The 26,177-nt window shown below is 42.5% G+C and overlaps 2 long non-coding RNA genes across 2 annotated transcripts; both read right to left on the reverse strand.

Moving 5' to 3' along the window:
- Positions 1–16,390: 16,390 nt before the first annotated feature.
- LOC112584975 lies at positions 16,391–16,758 on the reverse strand. The gene is made up of 2 exons (XR_003109267.3): positions 16,669–16,758; positions 16,391–16,558 (listed from the first exon to the last, which is right to left on the reverse strand). It is a non-coding gene; the product is annotated as an uncharacterized LOC112584975 (long non-coding RNA).
- Positions 16,759–23,617: 6,859 nt separating this feature from the next.
- Positions 23,618–25,245, reverse strand: LOC123333572. The gene is made up of 3 exons (XR_006550947.1): positions 25,001–25,245; positions 24,338–24,462; positions 23,618–23,961 (listed from the first exon to the last, which is right to left on the reverse strand). It is a non-coding gene; the product is annotated as an uncharacterized LOC123333572 (long non-coding RNA).
- Positions 25,246–26,177: the final 932 nt, after the last annotated feature.

Below are 26,177 nucleotides of genomic sequence, written 5' to 3' on the forward strand. Positions count from 1 at the left end.
CTAGTTGCAGTGTGCGGGCTTCTCATTGTGGTGGCTTCCCCTGTTGTGGAACAGGGGTGGGTTCTAGGATGCGTGGACTTTAGTAGCTATGGTGCACACGGGCTTAGCTGCTCTGCGGCATGTGAAATCAGAATCAAGGATGGAACCCGCATCCCCTGCACCGGCAGACACATTCTTTACCACTGAGCCACCAGGAAATCCCTGATAGCTAGCTACTTTAGCTCAGTGGTCCAGATGATGCCTAGAAAGACCCTCATACATATTAAACATCTGTCAGTAGAAATCACTGTGGAAAATAAGAACAGGGAGTTGACTAATTTGTCATGGACTCAAGGCTTCCTGGGTAGCTCAAATGGTAAAGAATCTGCCTGCAGTAAGGGAGACCCAGGTTCATCCCTGGGTCAGGAAGATCCCCTGGAGAAGGGCTTGGCAACCCACGCCAGTATTCTTGCCTGGAGAACTCCACGTACAGAGGAGCCTGGCAGGCTACAGTTCATGGACTCGCAAAGCGTCAGACACAACTGAGTGACTAACACACACACAGATGTAATTAGGGGGCTTCCCAGGTGGTGCCAGTAGTAAAGAAACTGCCTGCCAATGCAGGTAGATGTGAGATGCACAGATTCGATCCTTGGGTTGGTAAGACCCCCTGGAGGATGGCATGACAACCCACTCTGGTATTCTTGCCTAGGAAATCTCATAGACAGAGGAGACTGCTGGGCTTCTGTCCATAGGGTCACACAGAATTGGACAGGATTGAAGCAACTTAGCATGCAAAAGTAATAGGAAACTCCTAGGAGATTAAGCTTCCCTGGTGGCTCAGATGGTAAAGAGTCCACCTGCAATGCAGGAGACCTGGGTTTGGTCCCTGGGTCAGGAAGATCCCATGGAGAAGGAAATGACTACTCACTCCAGTATCCTGGACATGGGGTTGCAAAGAGTCATTCGTGACTGAGCAACTAACTCTTTCACTTTCACTTTCCAGCCTTCAGACCTATTTACTGGAACAAGTTAAATGCCATCTTGAAGAAATAATCAGATTAGTCTAGAAATGTGGCTCCATGTGGCCTAGGTTTTAAGAAGTAGACATTTTTTTTTTTTTTTTTTTAAGTAGGAGGTGTGTATTAAAAGAAATAAATGAGACATAACTGAATATAATGAGAACCCTGAGATGAAAAAAGGAGCCCCTGACTGCTGTCACTGAGTTGGCCTGACTTTAACAGCTGGAGTTCTCCTAGATAACATAAATAACTTTACAGAACAAAAGAATCCCCTCACTCTGTGACTATGATGGAGCAAGACAAGAACAAGTCTAGTCTGTAGTGCTGTCTAAGAGACAAAAACAAGAACATTTCCAAACCACAAAAATGGCCAAACATTCCCCTTTCCTGCTGTGTTTCTTTTGCTTTCACATAAAAAATCAAGATAATCGTAGAACTGTCCTTGCTTTTGACAAGTCCAGGCAAAACCCAGGAATCCACACTTCATCCAGATGCCACCTTCATTCCTTCCCTGTGGCATCTTTCCCTCCTTGCAGAGAACTGATCAATCCAAATTTGTTCACATAGGTTCCCAGTCTTTGGCTGGAGGGCAGCAATCATTTTGATTAGATCCTGGCTTGAAAAAGCAAGCTCAGTTCAGTCACTCAGTCGTGTCTGACTCTTTGCAACCCCATGGACTGCAGCACGCCAGGCTTCCCAGTCCGTCACCAACTCCTGGAGTTTTTTCAAACTCATGTCCATCAAGTTGGTGATGCCATCCAGTCATCTCATCCTCTGTTGTCCCCTTTCCCTCCTGCCTTCAATTTTTCCCATCATAAGGGTTTTTTCTAATGAGTCAGTTCTTCACATCAGGTGGCCAAAGTATTGGAGTTTCAGCTTCAGCATCAGTCCTTCCAGTGAATATTCAGGACTGATTTCCTTTAGGATGGACTAGTTTGATCTCCTTGCAGTCCAAGAGACTCTCAAGAGTCTTCAACATCACAGTTGAAAAGCATCAGTTCTTTGGTGGTCAGCTTTCTTTATAGTCCAACTCTCACATCCATACATGACTACTGGAAAAACCATAGCTTTGAGAAGACAGACTTTTGTTGGCAAAGTAATGCCTCTGCTTTTTAATATGCCATCTAGGCTTGTCATAGCTTTTCTTCCAAGGAGCAAGTGTCTTTTAATTTCATGGCTGCAGTCACCATCTACAGTGATTTTGGAGCCCCCCAAAATAAAGTCTCTCATTGTTTCCATTGTTTCCCCTTCTATTTGTCATGAAGTGATGGGATGGGATGACATGATCTTAGTTCTCTGAATGTTGAGGTTGTGTGTGTGTGTATAGCAGAGTTATATTCGAGTAAACAGCATGGATCACAAGTCCCTTGAAAGTCTACAATCTGACAGATAGGTTAGTAGTTCTAATTCCCCACACCATTATGAAATGGTCAAAGAGACCAGGAAAAGGTGACCCAGAAAGGAAAGTTCAGTCCTCATGCTTTCCCCATTTTTGGTCACTCCCCTCACAGGGACCTTGGGTGTCTCTTGGCATTGGCAGGTCTGTATAAACCCCTGACTAGGCTCCCCTGTTTGGGGCTGCCTTCAGCCATTACAAGGCACCGAGAAACCGCAAAGCAGGGCCCGTCGCTTGCTTCACTCAGGGCATGTCATTCATTCACACAAACACACTGTAGAGTTAGTAAAGCAAAGCAGAAAATGTGTATTCTGAGAAGGCAGAGAGGTTAGAGCTCTGAGTGTTCTTACCTTGTCCTGAAGATCCTGGACAAGCCCCCAAGATGATAGCTTACAGTGAACCGTATTGGATTCATGATCTCCAAAGAAAGTTTAGCTTCGGGACCAAGGACCAGGCTTGATCACTCAAGAGCTTTTGTGTAGAAGTTTTATTAAACGGGGGAAGGGGACAGAGAGAGCTTCTGATGTAGACATCAAAAGGGGGATGAAGAGTGCCCCCTGAATGTTGAGTTTTAAGCCAACTTTTTCATTCTTCTCTTTCACTTTCATCAAGAGGCTCTTTAGTTGTCTTTGCTTTTTGCCACAAGGGTGGTATCATCTGTGTATCTGAAGGTATTGATACTTCTCCCGGCAATCTTGATTCCAGCTTGTGCTTCATCCAGCCTGCCATTTCACATGGTATACTCTGCACATAAGTTAAATAAGCTGGGTGACAATATACAACCTTGATGTATTCCTTTCCCTATTTGGAACCAGTCTGTTGTTCCATGTCCAGTTCTAACTGTTGCTTCTTGATCTGCACACAAATTTCTCAGGAGGCAGGTCAAGTGGTCTGGTATTCCCATCTCTTTCAGAATTTTCCACAGTTTGTTGTGATCCATGCAGTCAAAAGCTTTAGCATAGTCAAGCAGAAGTAGGCTAAATTTGCCTATTACTCCAGGTATCTCTTTACTTCCTACTTTTTCATTCCAGTCCCCTATAATGAAAAGGATATCTTTTGGGGGTGTTAGTTCTAGAAGGTCTTGTGGTCATAATAGAACTGTTCAACTTCAGCTTTTTTCAACATTACTGGTTGGGGCATAGATTTGGACTACTGTGATATTGAATGGTTTGCCTTGGAAATGAACAGAGATCATTCTATCATTTTTGAGATTGTATCTACGTACTGAATTTTGGACTCTTTTGTTGACTATGATGGCTACTCCATTTCTTCTAAGGGATTCTTGCCCTCAGTAATAGGTATAATTGTCATCTGAGTTAAATTCGCCCATTGCAGTCCATTTTAGTTCACTGATTCCTAAAATGTCAATGTTCACTCTTGCCATCTCCTGTTTGATGACTTCCAATTTACCTTGATTCGTGGACCTAAGATTCCAGGTTCTTATGCAATATTGATCTTTACAGCATCAGACTTTACTTCCATCACCAGTCATATCCACAACTGGGTATTGTTTTTGCTTTGGCTGTGTCTCTTCATTCTTTCTGGAGTTATTTCTCCAGTCTTCTCAGTAGCATATTGGGCACACACTGACCTGGGCAGTTCATCTTTCAGTGTCATACCTTTTTACATTTTCATACCGTTCATGGAGTTCTTAAGGCAAGACTACTTGCCTTAAGTGGTTTGCCATTGCCTTCTCCAGTGAAGTGAAGTTGCTCAGTCATGTATGACTCTTTGTGACCCCATTGACTGTAACCTACCAGGCTCCTCTGTCCATGGCATTTTCCAGGCAAGTGTACTGGAGTGGTTTGCCATTTCCTTCACCAGGGGATCTTCCTGACCCCGACCCAGGGATTGAACCTAGGTCTCCCATATTGCAAGCAGACACTTTACCCTCTGGCCACCAGGGAAGCCTGCCTTCTCCAGTGGACCATGGTTTGTCAGAGCTCTCCATCATGACCCATCCATCTTAGGTGGCCCTACGTGGCTTGGCTCATAGTTTCATTGACTTAGATGAGGCTGTGGTCCATGTGATCAGTTTGATTAGTTTTCTGTGATTGTGGTTTTCATTCTGTCTGCTCTCTGTGGGATAGGGATGAGAGGCTTTTGGAAGGTTCTTGATGGGAGAGACTGGGGGTGAGGGGTGGGGGGGAACTGGGTCTTGTTCTGATGTCCATTCTCAGTAAATATTTAATCCAATTTTCTGTTGATGGGTGGGGCTGTGTTCCCCTCCCTGCTGTTTGACCTGAGACCAAACTACGGTGAAGTTAATGAAGTAATGGTGACCCCTTCAAAAGGTCCCATGCATGCATTGCTGCACTCAGTGCCCCCAACCCTGTAGCAGGCCACTGCCAACCCATGCCTCTGCAGGAGACTCCTGGACACTCACAGGCAAGTTGGGTCAGTCTCTTGTGGCGTCCCTGCTCCTTTCTCCTGGGTCCTGGTGTGCACAAGGTTTTGTTTGTGCCTTCCAAGAGTCTGTTTCCCCAGCCCTGTGTAAGTTCTATAATCAAACCCCACTGTTCTTCAAAGTCAAATTCCCTGGAGGTTCTCAGTCCCTTTGCCAGATCCCCAGGTTGGGAAATCTCTTGTGAGTCCTAGAACTTTCTTAACAGTGTGAGAATTTACTTAGTATAATTGTTCTGCAGTTTGTGAGTTGTCTGCTCGGTGGCTCTATGTTGGAGTTAATGGTGATCTCCTTCAAAGGGCTTATGCCACACCCAGGAAGGCTGCACCCAGAGCTCCTGACCCTGTGACAGGCCACCTGAAAAAGCAACAGACAGCTCTAAGAGATGTATTGGGAAGAGTTACTGAAATTAGATCATACAGAATTTGTCTTTCTCTGTACGCCTTATTCTTTAATTTTTAAAAAGAAATAGTATAATGGTCAGGTATATACAAACCTTTTTTTTTTTTTTAATTTGAAAAATGTAATTATCAGATGTTAAAAAAAGCCCCAGCTCCTCAGCTATACTACTTATAAACTAAATAGAAAGTAGATATTCTCTTTAAACTTTCATCTTATCTTCTAAAACATGGAATTAATGATAGTAATTTAATTGTGGGGGTTCACTGACAATATTTTAAGTTAGTAAAGTACTTGGCACATTTTATTATCATCTATTGTTAAAACTATGAAGATGTTGCAAACACCTTTGTACATAAGTTTGTGTACTTATATGACATATGAGTATTTCCATATCATAAATTTCTGAAGAGGAAATTTTTGAGTAAATGGATATGAATATTTTCTAAGTTAAAAAATTTCTTCACCAAATATTGTTCTATAATGACTGCACACAAACCCACCCTGACACCTACGGAACCTAGAGCAGAAGCACCAGTGGAGTATGTATAAACACTTAAACCAAGCTACAGGCTATTCAGTGACATACATTTTATCTTTCAGCCTTGATAAATACACCATCATCACCTCAAAGGCCAGCTTCAAATTTGGAATTCTCAGATAGATACCTTGAAGTTCCAGGATGAGAGGCTACATGGGTCCGTAGTCAACGAATCATCTCCCTCTTCTCTGCCTCTGTCTCCTTTCCACAAGGCAGAGTCTCTCACACTTCCCTGTGAGCACATCAGTTTCAGGCTTCATCCACAAATCTGCAAGCAGCCATCCTTCAGTGGCCCCTTCAGGCCAAAGGTCCAAGCAGCACAATCCATCCTTGGGAAAACGGACTAAGGAGAAAGGCCTGTGTAGTTTCTGATATGGGTACTGGGCCATTTGCACAGAGATGGGCAGGGTCCTAGACACATGGAGTATGATCTCAAAGGGGATGGCCAGTCTTCTTAACCCCCTAGAACTTAACTCCAGTGGGGAAGTAGGCAGCAGATGAAGACCAGAATGGGGTTCTCTAAAGTACAGAGAGGCCCCTCTTGCTCATGTTTAAGGAGGTATTTATAAGCTTATATTCCTATTGAAGTTGCCTATTCCATCACAACATAATAACACTCGATTGTACCGATTTTGAAAACATTTAGTACTCTTTTACCTGAGAAAGTCCCAATGTTTCAACATGAATTCCTATAATTATCGTTAAACCTTTTGGTGTTTGCAACCACTTGGATTTCCTCTTTGTTGAATGAAGAACATTTTGTTAATAATTTTTAATATTGTTCAATCAAATTCCAAGATTTTCTGTATACTAGGGAAGTTAGCAGTTTGTCATAAGGGTTGCAAACATCCCCCACCTCCAGGTTTTCTTTGATCATATTTGTAATTAAATTGGTTATCTAGAAGTCTTAGTTTCAATTTTTATGTAGTCAAAATTAGTATTCTTTTCTTTATGGCATATGAGTTTTGTGTCATGATGAGAAAGATGATCTCCATTCCAAGATTATAAAATTATACACCCACAGTTTATTTTCATCTAGCACAATACAGTTTTACTGATTTTACATTAAAATATTTGATGCATCTGGAATTTATTTTAATGTAAGACTTGATTTGGGTCTCATGTTCTCTTTTATTCCAAATGCCAAGCTCATTGTCTCAATTGCTTTTATCAAATAATCCATCCTTTGACACGGGTGATTTAACTTGCCCCTGCTATAATCATGTTTTATCTCCCTAACAACACTCCACACTCAAGACAAAGGCTTTATTTTCTTGGGACCCTCACGTCAATGGGCAAGTCCTCAACAAATGTGCTCAGAAGTGTTCAACAAATACTAGGGATAAATTGGAAGGCTTTCTATTATCTAGTGAGAAAATGGCCATTACAAGATTAACTGAAATATTGGAACTTCCCTGGTGGTACAGTGGATAAGAATCCACCTGCCAATGCAGGGAATATGGGTTCGATACCTGGTCCAGGAAGATTCCACATGCCATGGAGCAACCAGGCCCGTGTGTCACAACTACTGAAGCCTGTGCTCCCTATAGCCTGTGTTCCTCTACGAGAGAAGCCATCACAATGAGAAACCAGTGCATCACGAGTAGAGTGTCGCCCTGACTGCTGCAACTAGAGAAAGCCCATGAGCAGCTACAAAGATGCTCAGTCGTGTCTGACTCTTTGCGACCCCATGGAATATACAGTCCATGGAATTCTCCAGGCCAGAATACTGGAGTGGGCAGTCTTTCCCTTCTCCAGGGGATCTTCCCAGCCCAGGTATCGAACCAAGGTCTCCCACATTGCAGGTAGATTCTATACCAGCTGAGCCCCAAGGGAAGCCCACCCAGCGCAAACAAAAAAATAAATAAATTATTAAAAAACCTTTAGGTTGTTTATATATATAAAGATTAAATGAACTAGTACCTGTAAGGTTCTTAGGATAGGATTGGTACATATTAAGGTACTACTACTCTTCTTTTAGGACTTCCCTGGTGGCTCAGATGGTAAAGCATCTGCCTGAAATGTGGGAGACCTGGTTCAATCCTTGGGTCGGGAAGATTCTCTGAGAAGAAAATGGCAATCCACTCCAGTACTCTTGCCTGGAAAATCGCATGGACAGAGGAGCCAGGTAGGTTACACTCCAGGGGTCACAAAGAGTCAGACATGACTGAGGGACTAAAGAGTCACTTTCATTCTTCTTTTGATTAGGTTAAAAAAGTATGTCCAACATTATATTTAGACAATGGCATTAACAACATAATGAGAGAAGAACTTTTACCATGTTAGTTAAGAACTCCACTTCTTGCCAGCTTCAGTGCCTGAGTCACTCCTTCCCTCCTACTCGCCATTATTTCTGAATCACACAGAGCCTAACAAAACAAATAGCTGTATGTGACCACTGACTTGGTGACCTCAGAGTCTCTTTTGTTTTTTAATTCACATGGCTTACCATCAAGATTAAGATATTATGGAGGAAAAAAGAATAAAACACAATAGTAATGTTTTTTGTTTGCTTGTTTTTATTTTTGCTTGTTGTAACTATAGTAATGAAAAAACCTTTTTCAAAGCCTGTGTTGATTCCATATTTACCAATATGTAATCCTAGCTGTGTTACTTTCCCCAGGTCTATTTCCTGCTATGTCTCTGTTGATCTCTAAGCCTTCATATGAGATTTCTAAGCAGGTACTGTCACTTAACAAAGAGCCTACTTCCTATTTATTTCCCACCAAACTTTCTGAGGGCAGAACTTCTCAAAGCAGACTGATAATCACATGAACCAAGTTCTAGCTCCTAGACAGTCCTGAGCAGTATGAACACTGTTCCCCACCCCCTCCCACCCCCACTTTGGAGAAGTGCCCTAATTATGGTGAATCTGTGTTCATTCTGCTTCTGCTCTAGTAAAACCAATTTAACAAACATGTCTTGAGCAAATACTTTTGCCCAGCATGGTCCTGAGTGGTTGAAGCATCCTGGAACGAGCATGGGCTTTGCAAGCAGACAAATCTAGTTTGGGAAGATAGCTCACCTTGGGCCCAGTGAAGTTACTTAATCTCTTTGTCAATTTCCTCATCTATAAAACTCGATCATGTGATTTGGAACAATCCACAAACAAATGGAGGAGACAGCCCACTGTAGCAGAGTAATCCATTCAAGCAAGATCTGGGGCTTCCCTGGTGGTTTAGATGGTAAAAAATCTGCCTGCAAGGCAGGAGACCTGGGTTCTATTCCTAGGTCAATACCCTGGAGAAGGGAATAGCAACCCACTCCAGTATTGTTCCCTGGAGAATTCCATGGACAGAGGAGCCTGGTGGGCTACAGTCCATGGGGTCACAAAGAGTCAAACTGAAGCAACTTAGCAAGCACATGTAGATCATTTTAAACCTTCTTCCAACTCTAATATTCTATAATTTTGAAATGCCTATGTATGTAAAGCTAAGAAACCATTTCTTCCAGAATCACAGCCGATTATTTCTGTATTAAATTAGGTTATAAATTAAAAGTAACACGAGGTTGGAAAGTGAAAGTGAAAGTCACTCAGTCTTGTCCCACTCTTTGTGACCCCACAAACTTCGGCACACCAGACTCCTCTGTCCATGGGATTCTCCAGGCAAGCATGCTGGAGTCGGGTGCCACCCCTTCTTAGGGGTCTGGGTCTCTGGCACTGTAGGCAGGTTCTTTACTGTCTGAGCCACCACATGAGTTACTTTTTTTTTTTTAATTTCACTGTTACTCAATGACAAACGGGCACTTGCCGAGAACATCTGCCATTTGCCTCTGTGGGAACTGAATCCTGTGCTGCTGCAGCTGTTGACCTTTGACATGCCCTGAAGGGAGTTCAGGTGGAGAATGAGACACTTCCGCTCCAGGAATACTGGTGGAATAGGTCTTTAGATAGTTAGATATTTTCAGGAATTGATTTAATGAGCTCAGTCCTTGCATCTCCTCCTATCTAGAAAAGCCCTAAATCCCTTCATGGTGACATCAGCTCCTTGTGACTAGCAGAAAATCTTTTGTCAGATAAGTACTTGATTGCATGAACTGTTCCTTCACCAAAATCCTATATATTGACCTTGCCCCCTACCTCTTTGTTGCAGTCTCTCAGAGCTATCTGAGGTGCTATCTCCCAGGCTGCACTCCTCATTTTGCCCAAGTAAAACTTAACTCGCAGCTCTCACATTATGCCACTTTAAATCACCAGCTATTTTTTAAAGTTCTGAAATTCCTATTTGAGAAAGAGAAAAGTACATACCTTCATACCAAGGAGCTGGCCTGGTACTTACAGATAAATCAGTGTCTTCCTGGTAAACATAACAACTTCATAGAGCAACTACATCAGACAAGGCCACTCTGTGACTATCCATGGTGGAGCAAGATAAGAACAAGACCTCTCTATAATCATGTTGAACATAGGCAAAAACACAGGCATTGTCCAAGCTACAAAAACTACCCAGGCCACAAAAATGACCAAAGAGCCATTAACTTGGCCAGTGTGAGTGACTGCTATTTCTTCACAAATGACAGCTTTAGCCTTTTGCCATTTATTTTCTCTTATAGATAAGATTTATTAAAATATGTAAGTATGGAATTTCCCATTTCCTGACAGCATCCAATTCAAAGCAAAACCTTTCTGCTTTAAACTCTTTCCAAATCATCAACACTAATCCAAATCCCATAATACCTTTATATCCCCTCTTAGCGAGACCCATGTTTTCCAGTGAGTGTAATGGGCAATAACCCAACTTAACAATAGCTCTGCTTCTGGTGACCTTTGGCTAGAGATAATTAACACATTCAAAGCTGAACTATTCTCCAGAAAATTATTACCAAATGACCAATTTCTAGGGCTTTTTGCCTCTCAGAAAAGAAACCCAGAGATTTCTTGAAGCAGAATATAGTTCAGCTTCATTATTTCTGCAGTTATAGAACATTTAACTTAGCTTCTTAGGGTTTGGAAATACCCAAACAGTATTTGTCCAACACACATAATAAAGCCTAAGAGACTTCATAACTTCAATAGGTGTGTACATATGAAACTAATATAATGTTGCAAAACAACTAAACCTCAATGAAAAAAACATTTATTTTCTTTTTTTTTAAAAAGATTTAAAAGAAACCTAAATAGATGAATCCAAACTGTCTGAAAATACCTCAATCATTTGGGAGTGACGGTGGGGTTTGATAGGGGAGCAATGTAGCGTGGAGTGTGGGGAGTGATCTCCAGCCAAAGGTCACCAGAAGCAGAGTTATCTTTAAACAAGTTGGGTTATTGTCCATTACAATGAAGGGGAACACACTCAATGGAAACATGGGTCTCGGTAAGAGCAGTGTGGAGGAAAGTGGGGTTCACAGTTGGGCAGATGGGGATCCCACTTCACTGACTACCATGAGAATAGAAGCCCCTGAATTTTGTAGCATGGCAAGCCTGGATTAAAGGGTTAGGTGAAGAGTAGCTATAAATGTTAAAAGAGTTTCATGCAACACAAAGATTAACCAAAGGGCATCTAAAATTGTCAATCAGATCAGAATGCTTAACTGCTGAGGATGCTGAAATGAGGAATGCAAAAAAAGAAAAAAAGCCCAATAAAAGAAAACACAACTTCCAAATCCTTCACGCTGCCATGGCAACTGGAGCTCACAATGATGGCATCATAAAAGCAGCTGGATTTGAGCACATGTGACTGCTGTTGGGAGCTGGAGGGTGGGGAGGAGGATGAAGGCAAGATCCCACCATGAGGGAAATGGAAACTGGGCAAGGGAAAATGCACACTAATCCTGGTAACAAAAATAAAATTGGTCACAGCTGTTAGCTGTAAGAGAGGAATAAGTGGATTTTACTTTTGCATGATGTCTTTTCACCAGAGATTGTTAAAACACACTTAACTATCACCAGTTCATTCCTCGAACACCTCGCTGAGAGGACTGTCACCCCTTTTATGGGCAATACGGTCAGTTCAGTGACTCATGATTAGGCGAAAAAGGTATAAAATATTCCATAGCAACTGGCCTTTGTACTAAACACGAGTTTACAAACTCATTTGAACCCCCATATTCTCCTATACCAAAAGGTCTCTAACTTTATTCAGTAAAGCTTAACCTTAAAAGAAGTTTTTATCTCAAAATAGGGCTAAATGAAATGCATTGTTGAATCTTGGTAAAGAGTATGGGGGAGCTCCTTGTGCTATTCTTGCAGTTTATCTGCACCTTTGAATTCTATCAAAACACAAAGTACAACAAAATAACTAGAGCAGCTATGTCCAGTGCTTTTCTCAGGGCAGGGCTTTCTAGCTGTGGTGTCCACTGCTATGGCCCAGTGCCAAGTCTAGGGCTTTGCCCACAGTAGGTGATCAACCAGTGCCTGTTGCGTGAATGGGCATTCAGTGAACGATAGCAACTCTTACTGGGTGTAGTTTGCCAGGGCATTCTCACTGAAGTACCTACCAAGCAGCTCCAACAAGTCCTATATCATGAGGATATTCTCCAATGACTTCCCTGGTCACTAATATTCTTTCACCCATTCACACATATTTTCCAAGTGACTCTAGGATGCTAGGAACTGTGCCAGACGTTGATTCAGAGTTGATGAATTTCAAGCACATGGACTCATTACATTTATAGGCTGGTGGAGGAGACAGACATGAAACAAGCAATTTGCAAAAGGGAACTGGCCTTCAGTGGTGACAGGGATTATGGGGGGAGGGTACAGAGAGCTCTGAGAGCCTGGGACAGAAGAAAAGAAAAAGAACGAGCCATGTATAATGAGCAAAGAAGAAAGAGGTATAACGTCAGCCTGGAGAATTGCATGGAGGCTGGTGTGAGGGAGGAAAAATGAATTTCCCTCTACCCTCTAAGTTCTTGATTGGTGTAATAAAAGACAGAGGAGCAAATGAAAAAGTGAAAAAACAGTTATTAACGTGTATACATGGGAGATGGGCTTCCCAGGTGGCACAATGGTAAAGAATCCATCTGTCAATGCAAGAGACACAGGTCTGATTCCTGGATCGGAAAGATCCCCTGGAGGAGGAAGTGGCACTCCAGTGTTCTTGCCGGAGAATCCCATAGACAGAGGAGTCCGGTGGGCTACCATCCATGGCGGTGCAAAGAGTCAGACACAGCTGAGCACGACATCTTAATAGGCAGGGGAAAGGGCTCTAGACCTCTTAGGGGAAAGTAAATGGATTGGAGAAGACCCTGATGCTGGGAAAGATTGAAGGAAGGAGGAGAAGGGGATGACAGACGATGAGATGGTTGGATGGCATCACCGACTCAATGCACAGGAGTTTGAACAAGCTCTTGGAGTTGGTGATGGACAGGGAAGCCTGGTGAGCTGCTGTCCATGGGGTTGCAAAGAGTTGGACATGACTGAGCAACTGAACTGAACTGAAACAGATTTTAGAAAGGTGATTGGTCCCTTAGAAGAATAGATGGGAGGACTGATAGTTTGTGACAGAGTTCGTCTGGGTGTGGCATTGATGTCTAGTCTCCCGTCTTGTAATAAGGTCACCAACCTCTTTAGTATAGTGGTGAGTATATCCCCACCTATGCTGTGGGAGACCAGAGTTCAGTTCCCTGATGGGGAGGCAACAAGCCCTTTTTAGGCTTCCCAGGTAGCTTAAATTGTAAAGAATCTGCCTGCAATGTGAGAGACCTGGGTTTGATCCCTGAGGGGAGAAGATCCCCTGGAGAAGGAAATGGAAACCCACTCCAGTATTCTTGCCTGGAGAATTCCACGGACAAGTAGCTTGGAAGGCTACAGTCCATGGGGTTGCAAAGAGTTGGACACAACTGAGCAACTAACATGTTCACTTTACTTTCACTTGTGATAAGAGTCAATCATCCCTTTTTGATGAAACTCCCAGGGAGGAGATTTAGAAGAGTTGAGCGCCTTTCAGAGAATCTGTCTTTAGGTAGGAAAGGGGAGTTCAGAGAAAGCCCCTCCCTGCATTTGCTGTTTTTCAAGTGCCTATAGCTCAAAATAATCAATATGCCAAAGTGTATGTGGAGGTAACATATTCTGCTACTGCTCACAGCCCACTTCAGACCTTGTAGCCAAAGTTATGGACTTGAGTTTTAACATCAGAGCAGCAGGAAGCATGAAGGAAGCCAGTCTTAGGAGGAAACTTCTAAAGATCTTTCAAGCTATTGTCAAAATCTGAAGTTCTTTCCACTGAGTTTCACTGCCATACCCTTTGGAGGGACAAAGATAGAATTTTTAAAACCTAACAGAATCTAAAGGTAACCTCTATTTATGACAGCCAAGTGAGGATTCTTATGCACTGAAGCTCAGCAGGCCAACTGCCTAATGATAGTAGTTTATGCTTATTTAGTGCTTAATCTTCCTCAAGCATTATTTTAAGCTCATTACACACATTAACTCATTAAATTGTCATTAAGTCTATGAGGTAGGTACTATTTTTATTTCCATTTTTACAGATGAAGGTTTTGAGGCTTAGATAATTTTAAGTAACTTTCTCAAAGTCCCAGAGTAAATGGGGGAAACACTATTCATACCTTAGCAGGCTGGCTCCCAAACCAGTGGTGATGATACTGAAGGGATCAGGATATGCCACCTCAAAATGTGTTATAAAGATTATTGGTATAATGATTATTTTGAGCTGAAGGCAACTGAGAATTAATAGATTCAGGCAGAGTTCTCTGTTCTGCCTTATCTGCCTAAAAGCAGGGCATAAATTTCCCCTTGTGAAGGAGCCCCTTTGTACCAGCAACAGTAGAGAAACTCTTATCACCATAGATGGAAAGAGGAGTTTTCATAAACAGTCCTGACTAAAATAATCCCTCTCTTTCATTAGTGTCCTCATATACAACTGACCCTTGAAGAAATTCAGGGGTTAGGGGTGCCAACCCTCTGCAAAGTTGAAAATCCAGCTTAATAAAACCCTCTATATCCTCAGCTCCACATCCCTGAATTCAACCAACCACAGATTCAGCCAACCTCAGATCATGTAGTAGTGTACGTGCATGCTCAGCGGCTCAGTCGTGTCCGACTCTTTTTGACCCCATGGACTATAGTCCACCAGGCTCCTCTGTCCATGGGACTCTCCAGGCAAGAATAGTGGAGTGGGTTGCCATTCCCTTCTCCGGTAGCAGTGCAGTATATACTATTGGAAAAAGTCTGCACGTAGATAAAACTGAGTAGTTGAAATCAATGTTGTTCAAGGGTCAACTGTATTTCCTAGCTACTTCATAATTTATCATTCCTCAAACCCTTCTCCTTTGTTAAAATGATATATAAACTACTGATTCTAACCATTTCTTTGAGTTTCACTTCTTTTCTGTGAACTCATCCTGCAAATAAATATGAATAAAAGCTATACTTTCTTCTTGTTAGTTCATCTTTTGTTAGTTTAATTTGCAGGCTCCCAAGGATTGAATCTAAGATAGCAGGGAAAAAGCTTTTCCTCCTTTGCAGTAGAATTGGGAGTCTAGATCACCAAGGGATTGAGCACGTCACAGGACTTTGTGGAGCTCCAAAATTCAGATATACAGGTCCCCGGATTCCAAACCACGATGAAAGCACTTTGGTGACAGAAAACAACCACAAAGTAAAACAGACATCAGACACATTTTGAAAACAAATAACTTCCCCCTCCCCCCAAACCCGCTTGGATTCTGTTTTCACATAGTCTGGTGAAGAAGGTTTCTGCAGAAATCAAAGGAAGTTCAGGCCCTGGTCCCATACATCCCCAGGCTTCTTACTCTTCCAGGGTCTGTTCCCTGACTCTCCAGCCTGTTGGGGCTAGGGTCCCTGGACCTCAGCGCTGGACTCAAGCCCCCTTCCTGGTTTCAGGGACCTCCTCTAAGGCCCTCCTAGGAGCTTCAGCTCCCAGAATCTGTCTTACTCTGTTCTCCTCTTGCTGCTTGGCCTACAGGTGAATTCTCTTTGTCTTGTCTTCTTCTTGCCCCAAGCCACCTCTGGTGGAGGTCTGCCCTGACATTCTGGACCACAGTCCTGTTGATCTGGGATATGGATGACAGCTGTAAGCCACACAACAGTGACCGTCAGCAGGGCTGAAACCCTCAGTTCTTGAATAAAAAGACCAGTGTTCCTCAAAGTCTCTGTTGACCAGACCTGTAGCAACAGATCCCCTGGAAGCCTCTTAGAAATATTTAGGCCCATCCCTCAATTTTCTGAATTGGAAACTGTCAGGCTGAGGCCTGGCAATCTCGTTTAATAAGCATTTCAAGCAGAGTGACAGAGACCATAAGCCTGAAATATTTACATCTGACACTTTGGAGAAAATTTTTGTTGACCTCTGCTCTAGGCAAAGCTGCTTTGAAATCTATAATGTTTGGCATGGTGTGGCAGCTATCAGCTGCACCCCAAAACACAGGCCAGTTACACAGATTTCACTGCACAGAATCTATTTCTGTGACTTGCAGCTAAATTAATTTACATCTCTAAAAAATGCTAATAGTGCTGATTTTCATTCTGTGTTCATCCTTTGTGAAATTGACCAATAAATTAAGCTTCCTGTGTTTTAAAATCGAGAAACAGATGTATCTTTTAGTCGCTCTTTGAAGGCTATAGGCCCAATGTTTTTGCATTTATTTACCTTAGAGAGTGTGCAACACGAAGTCAAAAGGCTCCTTGACTAGCAGTGAAAGTGTCAGTTTTCTTACCCTCTGATGCATCTATTCACAGCAGCTCGTACAGATTCTGAAGCCAGAATTTTTTCTGGGTGTGTTGAGATTATACTCAGTGCTTGTGAGATTGTTGGGGGTGTGGTAGGTAACCAGGATACTGTTCCAGATTTCTTTGGTGCAGGAATAATGCACAACTCCCCTTGGTGGAAAAATACCTACAAAGTGGTATAGTTTCCATACTTGGCATTGACAAAATCCAGATACATATGAAAATGATGCAACATGGTTTCACCTTTATAAATTTTCTAAACTTGGATATACTTACCCTGTTGGCACTATTATCAGGATCCAACCATTTAGGGAGAAAGTCAGCAGCTTCTATTAACAAGAATTCACCGTCATTGTCTTCGATCCTAACGCAAAAGAAATTTCAACTTTGAATTAAAGAAGTACATATTTGCTAATAATCAAAACAGATCTGTTCTAATACATTTTTGCCCTAATCTTAGTAAATAAATATATGAGTATATACCATAGATTTCTATAATTATGTAGATTTCTATGATTAAGCAAAATGTTTTAAGATACCATTAAGTACTGAAGGGAGTCTCTAAAATTGTAAGGAGGAATTCGAGAGTGATAGGAGAAAAAAATAAGTACATAAATAAATAGCAGTAGAAAAAAATGTGAAAAATATACCAAGTCTTGGAAAAAAGAAAAAAATCACATACAGCCAAGATTAGGAAAACCTTTATGGAGGAAGTACTATTGGGCCCTGAAAGATACTTTTGTTTTGACTCATCTGCATCACTTTTTAAAAATTTAAATTTCTGAGTATGTAATACAGTCACATGATTAAAACTTTTAAAAAATACATAAATAGTTATACAATGAAAAAAAAATGCTAATAGTGGAATTAGGATTTGGAAACATTTCCAAAGTCCTGTCCAGTCCCAAATCTAAATAAATGAAGCATGTGTGCTCAGTTGTGTCCAACTCTTTGTGACCCAATGGACTGCAGCCCACCAGGCTCCTCTGTTCATGGGATTTGCCAGGTAAGAATACTGGAGTGGGGTACCATTTCCTCCTCCAGGGGATCTTCCTGACCCAGGGGTCAAACCTGCATCTCTTATGTCTCTTGCATTGGAAGGTGGGTTCTTTATCACTAGCTCCACCTGGGAAGCCCCAGCTTCTGGTGTAAAGAGTCCCAAGAAACAAGGCTAGGCAGGTAGTTCAATCATTGAAGACCTTGTGCAACATACCACGGAAGTCAGAATTTATGCAGTATGTAATGGGGCATCATGCAAGTGTTTTAAGGATGAGGGTGCCGAGACTTCCCTGGTGGTGGAATCACTAAGATGTCAACTCCCCGTGCAGGGGGTCTGGGTTCAATCCCTAGGTCAGGGAACTAGGTCCCACATGCCACAGTTAAGGATTCACATGTCAAAACTACAGATAGAGTGTGCCACAACTAAGACCTGGTACAGCCAAATATATATGTGTGTGTGTGTGTGTGTGCTAAGTCTCTTCAGTCGTGTCCTTCTCTTTGCGACACAATGGACTGTAGCCTACCAGGCTCCTCTGTCCATGGGATTCTCCAGGCAAGAATACTGGAGTGGGTTGCCATGCCCTCCTCCATATATATATATGAATGAGGGCATCCATGTCTTTAATGCTAGTTTGTATTAAACTCCAGATATACAAAACAATGTTCTTGCTGTAAAGAAATGTCTAATCGGAGAAGCATACATATATAAACAAAAAAGTTAATAATTAAAAAATTTTAACTTTATGTTAGGATTTTTAATGTTTGTGAATTCAAGAGCAAGACACCTTCAGTTTGGACATACAGGTTCCCAAATGTCCCCAACCTCCCACAGAGAGGTGAACTGAGCAGGTCTGAGTGAGCCACTTGGGATGACTATGATGTATGGAGTCCAGGACCATGACCAGGGAAACTCGTTCCCGAAGGAGGGTACTTCAGCCAGAAGCGTCAGCAGTAACAAGTCTGTGGGCAGGAGAGGTGTGTCTGTTTAGGGAAAGTGAAGTTGTTCAATGTGATTGGAATTTAAGACTCTCACGGGGGTAAAAAACATCTGGGAGATATTTGTGATGAAGACTGGGTTCTGGAGTCTGACCAAATAGTGTTCAATTCCCAGTTTTCTTCTTACTTGCCTGGTGACCTTTCTTAATCTTCCACCTCTCAATTTCCTCATCACTATTAATAAAATGGGAATCATAATTGCTCCTACTTCATAGGATTATTATGAGGTTTAAATAAAACCTTTCACAGAAATAGTGTAGCACAAAGCTTGGCTTATGGATGCCAGTGAATGTTTCCTATTATTTTAAATTATTATTTGCATATGAATTCAAAACAGTCAAGCCAAAAACAAATTATAACTACATTAACCTTGTTGGTTGCCAGAGGTGGGAAGTGGGAGGTGGGTGAAATGGGTGAAGTGATCAAAATGCACAAACTTTCAGTTTTAAGATAAATAAGGTCAGGGATGTAATATACAGCATGGTGACTACAGTTCACAATACTGTATTGTATATGTGAAAGGTTCTGAGATTATATCTTAAAAATTCTCATCACAAGGAAAAATTGTGATTATGTGATATGATAGATGTTAATTAAACTCACTGTGATGATCATTGCACAACATATACTTTTATTAAATCATTAGGTTGTACACTTTAAACTAATACAACATATATGTCAATTATTTCTCAACAAAATTGGGAAAAAAATCAAACAGGCCAAGTGCTGTCTTTCCCCTGGTCAGGGATGACCACACCCATCAGAGTCCTTTCTTAGTGCACACCCGGTACATACATTTGTCACTACATTTTCTAAATTATTTCTCTTTACGTACTTAGCACACTGACTGTGTTGTAGTCAGTACTGAGGGCTTCCCGGGTGGTGCTAATGGTAAAGAGCCAGCTTGCCAGTGCAGGAGACATAAGACATGCAGGTTCGATCCCTGGCTCAGGAAGATCCCCTGGAGGAGGGCATGGCAACCCACTCCAGTATTCTTGCCTGGAGAATCCCATGGACAGAGGAGCCTGGTGGGCTACAGTCCATAGTGTTGCAAAGAGTTGGACACGACTGAAGCAACTTAGAACTGAAATCAAGGTTTGCTCCCTTTCTTTAACATTAATAGAATGTATTTGCCAGACTTACGGCAGTGGCTGTGCAGAGGCCACTGTAGGAGGTGTGAGATCCCTGGGAAAGATCCCTTCAGCTACAGAGGCAGAAACCACCACCTTGGGATAGGAAAGCCCTGCCCATAACTACATTTCACATTAAGAGCTGATTTCAGGTTTCATTTCACTTTGCTTTGCTTCAAGTGTTTCTTAGATAACTTACTTTTCAATAAGACGACAGAGAGGAGGTCAAAGGGCAGAGACTTTTTTTTTTAATGACTAAATGTTTCTCGTCTTGCCATAAAATATGAATTTTATTTCACACCAGAAATGAAAAGGAAACAAAAAATTAGTATTGTCCTCAAACTATAAAAAAAATTATTTAGGAAGTGGAGTAAGTCACCACTCATGATCGGCAGTCTGGGGTCCACACCCCTCTCTTCCTGAGCTTCCTGATAATATCCACCCACACAGGCACTGGTCCATAGCCCTTCCTCTACTCCTCTGAGAGACAGGCAGGCTGAAAGCAACTCCTAGTCAAGTTCAAGGCAGTTTCTGCCCAACTCCTGGAGGTTTTACTGACAGCATCCACTTCTCAGAACTGGCCGCCCACCTTCTGTAGAGACTAGCACCTTTTCCTGCCTTCTACCACCGAGTCCATTAATCCAAGTTGAGTTCAAGTCCAGGCTGGCTCACAGCCCTCTGAATGGCTGGCCTATCAAGTCCAAGGTTCTCTAGTATTTGTAATCAATTCACAAGTCAATCCTAAAGGAAAACAATCCTGAATATTCACTGGAAGGACAGATGCTGAAGCTGAAGCTCCAATACTTTGGCCACCTGAGGCGAAGAACTGACTCATTAGAAAAGACCTTGATGCTGGGAAAGACTGAAGGCAGGAGAAGGGGACGACAGAGGATGAGATTGTTGGATGGCATCACCAACTCAATGGACATGAGTTTGAGCAAGCATTGGGAGTTGTTGATGGACAGGGAAGCCTGGTGTGTTGCATGCAGTCCATGGGGTTGCAAAGAGTTGGACATGACTGAGCAACTGAACAAGAATACCTAGTATGGTGTAAGGATGGTTTGAGTCAAAGTTACCTGGGCAATTTTTAGCTCCTTGTCAAACACCTACTGGTTATTAAAAAAAAAAAAAAAAAAAAAAACGCCAAATTGTCTGAAACTAAGTCAAACTAAATCAATTTGTCTCTGAGTTAAGTAAGATGACAAAAACAATTTAATATGGTCAATGGCAACCCACTCCAGTACTCTTGCCTGGAAAATCCCATGGACGGAGGAGCCTGGTAGGCTTCAGTCCGCGGGGTCGCCACTTTCACTTTTCACTTTCATGCATTGGAGAAGGAAATGGCAACCCACTCCAGTACTCTTGCCTGGAGAATCCCAGGGACGGGGGAGCCTGGTGGGCTGCCATCTATGGGGTCGCATAGAGTCAGACACGACTGAAGTGACTTAGCAGTAGCAATACATGGAACACTCCAAAATTTTATTCTAGATCATTTAGTCCCTTCTGTTGCTCATCTTTCCCAACTGAAATAAGTGACCCCGCTCAAGGTTTTTTGGACGTTGAGGGTAAAGTCATAAGATTTTAACCTCAAAACTTTTTAAGGACTGACAGACCAGCCTTGAATCAGGACTTAAAAGGAGCCAAGAGAACTGCATCTGGAAACAGACAACTTTCTTTTTCTCTAAAAAATAATTACTTATTTATTTGACTGCTCTGGGTCTTAGTTGCTACATGGGGAATCTAGTTAGTTCCCTGACAAGGGATCTAACCTAGGCCCCTGCATCGGGAGCTTGGAGTCAAGTCCAACTTTTATTTATTTATTTAACCACACTGTGTAGCTGTAGGGATCTTAGTTTCCTGACCAGGGGTTGAACCCAGACCCTCTGCAGTGAACACCTGCATCTTAACCACTAGACTGCCAGGAATTCCCAGACAACTTTCTATTTCACAGTCATTCTAAGTCACTCTGCAGTTAAAGGCTAATAGCCATAGGGTAATTGGAAGTCAGTCATCCCTTCCTGCCCCACCCCCTATAGGAGAATAAAGTCTCTAAATGGCCTTTAGAAAGAAAGTGAAGTTGCTCAGTCATGTCTGACTCTGTGACCCCATGGACTGTAGCCTGCCAGGCTCCTCGGTCCATGGAATTTTCCAGGCAAGAATAGTGGAGTGGGTTGACATTTATTTCTCCAAGGGATCTTCCTGACCCAGGTATGGAAGCCTAGTCTCCCACATTACAGGCAGACTCTTTACCATCTGAACCACCAAGTCTCAGGCTAAACTCAGAAAAATCTCTCTTCACAATCAAGCAAAAAAGTACTATACCCTAAACTTGACCTATCTTAGAAGGGATTTGGAGTTTCCAATCTCTGGAGTCTTCAAGAAATCTAATTCTAGTGTAATTATAATTAAGAATAAAGGGAGGGGCACTCTGCTCTCTTTTCTGCCCCCACCCATTCCCACCCTCCCACATGCCTAGCAACACCCTTTCTCCACCCCACACTCACTTGGTTAATTTCTTCAGGTTTCAACCTGAAAATCACCTTTTCGAAGAGGTCTTCCAAAATCTGAGTCTATATACAATTACCAAAAGGTGTAAATATTCATTAGTTTTTCCCTTTATTTGATGTAATTTTCATGACTTAAGGTATTTGGTCTTCGTTAGCCATTTGTCCAAAGGTGCTTTGGACACCAAGTTTCTGGTCTGTTATGACATATTCATTGTTTTCCCTTGTCTTTATCTATGTTTTTGTATTTAAACAGCCTCCTTGCTATCTTCAAATGAATCTTTGAAAAAGTAAATGCAAAGAAGTTGAAAATGTGTTCACTGTCTTAATAATGGTTTATTTATTCATTAATGCCTTTGTTAATGATACTTTAGAGGGAACCATGATCTTAAATTCACAAGCAATTATTCACCTTGTTTTATGACTGAGGCTGGTCATTTTCAGTGACTGAAAATCTTTTGTCCTCCGTCCAGAGTACCCCTTCCAAGGAATCATGGAAGCTGCCTCAATTCAGGAAAGTTTCTTAGCCACTGACCCCCTCCACCTCCTGCTCCCACTCAATTCTTGTTGACCCAGAAGCCTGCACTGTTGATTTTCAAGTGTTAATCCAACTTTGGACCCTGAAAAACCATTCTAATATCATGGCTTGGTGTGTGTGAAAGGCATGGTAGTAGATGAGCTTTCTTTCTGAATTAGGTGCTTAGGGCTGAACATTACCCACAGAGTGCTTATCTTTTGCTAAAAGGCATCAAATAAAGGTAAAAAAAAGCATCAACATCTGGCATAGGTGTGCTACGTTGCTTCAGTTGTGTCCGACTCTTTGCAACCCTATGAACTGTAGCCCACCAGGCTCACTGTCCATGGGATTCTTCAGGTAAGAATACTGGAGTAGATTTCCATTCCCTTTTCAGGGAATCTTCCTGATCTAGGGATCAAACCCACGTCTCTTGCATTGCAAGTGGATTCTTTACCACTGAGCAACCAGGAAGTCAACTTGTTTTATTTCTGCTTCTAGAGATTCTCTTTTATCCCTCTCCTGTCTTCCTTTGTCACGTGGTAGTCTGTGGTCCCCACTCCTCAACCCTCCTCCCAGAATTCACCAGGCCACTTGTCCCTTTATGATGGCTCCGATCACTGTGGCAATACCAGGACTTGGGAAGGCTGTGCTTTCTTTTGTGATGTTTTGCTGTTTTCAAGGTCTCTGTAGTTCTTTTCTGTGGACTGGTCAGCATGCATGTCAAGGAGATGCATTTAACATTCTACCTACTTTTCCCTCAAGTAATACCTGATCTCCTCTGCAGCTAGAGCTAGACTTTGCAGAACTTTCAGATACACCTATTAGGAACTTTAAAATTTGGACAGGACTTTCCAGGTAGTCCAGTGGCTATGAATCCGCCTTCCAATGCAGGGGACACAGGTTACACCCCTGGTACAGGAATATCCCACATGCAGCTAAGCCTGTGAGCCACAACTACTGAGCCCCCCTCTCTGCAACAAGAGAAACCCCCCTAAGGAGAAGCCAAAGGCACCACAACTAGAGAATAGCCCCTGCTCACTGCAACTAGAGAAAAGCCCACGCAGAAACAAAGACCCAGAACAGTAAAGAAAGACAGAAATTTTAAAAATTCTTTAAAAAAAATTGGAAGGATTTATGTTTATTAGAAACAAGCTTGGCCATTTCTCAATCTATTAAAGTGGTATTGGCGCCACCTGGTGGTATTTTCGAGCTCTGACTTCAGTGTCAGTGGAGACCACTGGGATTCCGAACACTAGTTATGGAGTCCAAAGTGTAAAGGAAGTAATTCCTTGTATAGTCCTGTTAATTGGAAACTTGCCGTATCAGTGATTTCATCACTTGTGAGAAACTTATATGTGATTTGACATTTTTGAAAAAGTCTGCTGATCTTTTGATGACAACCTGCTCAGAAAGTCTTCATGTTCTGTAACACAATCCAGAGATTTGTCAGATAATGACAATGAAACAGATTAAATAAGCCCCCCAGACCCACAGGGACAGAGCCTTCTTTTGAACTCAGGTCTGTCTGAGGACAAAAACCTGGCTCTTCCCAGGACAGCCCACTGTCTTTTAATACAGTACTAGGCCAATGGGCGTGCTCAAAAAGTTGAGACAAGGTTGATGTAAATGAAGCATAGTTACCATACTTTACTAAGGAGTGGAAGGAGAAAGCAACAAAGGCCTTACCCCCCAAAATGTCTAGATCAGTGCTTCTGATGCCGAGCAGGGCTTGAGGGGCTCCCGGGGAACAGAGGCTGCTTTGTCCCCCAAAGGTAAGATTCCAACCTCCATGACCTTACCTGAGTTCCAAAAAGCAAATTCAAGCAGTTGCTAATCGAGGGAGGAGCAGCCATGAAACCACCCGAGGCCAGCTTAAAGGGACCAGAGAGACTCATCAAGGTTAGGAGACGGACCACCTGAGACCCTGAAAGTGAAAGTGTTAGTTGCTCATTCATGTCCAACTCTTTGAGACCCCATGGACTGCAGCCCACTAGGCTCCTCTGTCCATGGGATTTTCCAGGCAAGGATACTGGAGTGGTTTGCCATTTCCTTCTCCAGGGGTCTTTCTGACTCAGGTATCAAGCCCAGGTCTCCTGCACTGCAGACAGATTCTTTACTGACTGAGCTACCAGGAAAGCCCACCTGAGACCCTGCACATACACTAATCTTGTCAGCAACCCCACTCGTATGAAACTTTGTAGAAGAAATAAGAATGCAAGACTGTTACTGCCTTGATCCTCATCATGTACCCCTGTCTGACTATATAACCTCTCCCTATTCACAAGGGAGTGGGCACAGTTCTTGAGGTGCTAACCTACTGTGTTCCCCCTTTGCCTGGCAAAGTAATAAAACCACTCTTTCCTTCTCCTCCATAACTCTGTCTCCATATTTCTGTTTGGCATTGGTGCACAGAGCCAAGATTTTGGCATCACTTCTCAAACTTTAATATGCCTATGAATCACCTGGGGGATCTAGATAAACTGCAGATCCTGGCTCTGCAGTTCTGACAAGGGGCCTGGGATTTGGCATCTTGAAGAAACTCCCCGGTGAGGCTTATGCTGCTGGTCTGCAGACCACACTGTTTCTAGGGTAGACTCTATACCAGTGGTTTTTCAGCCATTAGGGGACATTTGACAATGTCAGTGTTACTGAGTCCAAGCTCACTCTGCTTGCCTCATGACAGGCCAATGAATCTGAGAGACGAGGTGTTGAGGCAAGAGACTTTATTTGGGAACCAGGGGACTGAGAAGATGGCAGGCTAGTGCCTCAAAATAACCCTCTTGTCAGGGTGTTGATGCCAGGTTCTTTTATAGATCAGAGAGAAAGAAGCAATGAGGAACTAAAGTCAAAAGGAAGAATAGAGAGGGAGAGGCAGTCGGGAAGTAAAGTGAAAGCGCCTTCAGTCTTACAAAACATCTCCAAGCCAGTGGCCAGCCTTTGCAAGGGGTGTGTTAATCTCTTGTATTCACAGGTGGGCAAGGCCAAACTATCTCCCTGAGCTGAACAAAGGTGCTTTACAGTCAGGCAGAAGGGCAGGGTCCTCCAGGCAAGCCACTGAGTATGATTATAATAACAAGAGAAACAAAAAGCAAGTCAGAGAAACGGTTTTCAACATGGAGTCAGAATTCGCTTCCTCCCTGCAACATCTGGAGACATTCTTGTTATCACTGCTGAGAACTGATGTCTAGTGGGCACAGGTCAGGGTTGTTGCTAAACATCCCCAAACCTCAGCATCCTCAGCCAAGAGTTATTTGCCCTGATGTCAATTTCACAGCAATTGGGGAACCCTGATCTAGACATAGTCTTAGATGACTTGGGCCCAGCTGCTTGAGGAGAGAGTTTGCTAGAAAATAGGTGTGAATTGGTTCTGTTTGTTCATAGAAGAAAACTAAACACAGATATATATATGTATATATATGTATATAAACAAAACAAAGCGTGTATCTCCCGCACATGTTGTAGAGGCAAGCAAAGTATGAAGGAGAATGGAGACAACGCTGTGACGATGGGCTGGGACTAAGAACACCATCTGACCCATGAAGAACTCTTATGTGTGCTATATTAAACTCTCCCAGTCCATGAATGTTAATACAAAATCAGGGAGTCCAGAATAATTGGAAATCTTGTATAAGACCAAAA

Source organism: Bubalus bubalis, chromosome 5 (genome assembly GCF_019923935.1).
Source record: "Bubalus bubalis isolate 160015118507 breed Murrah chromosome 5, NDDB_SH_1, whole genome shotgun sequence".
NCBI lineage: Eukaryota > Metazoa > Chordata > Mammalia > Artiodactyla > Bovidae > Bubalus > Bubalus bubalis.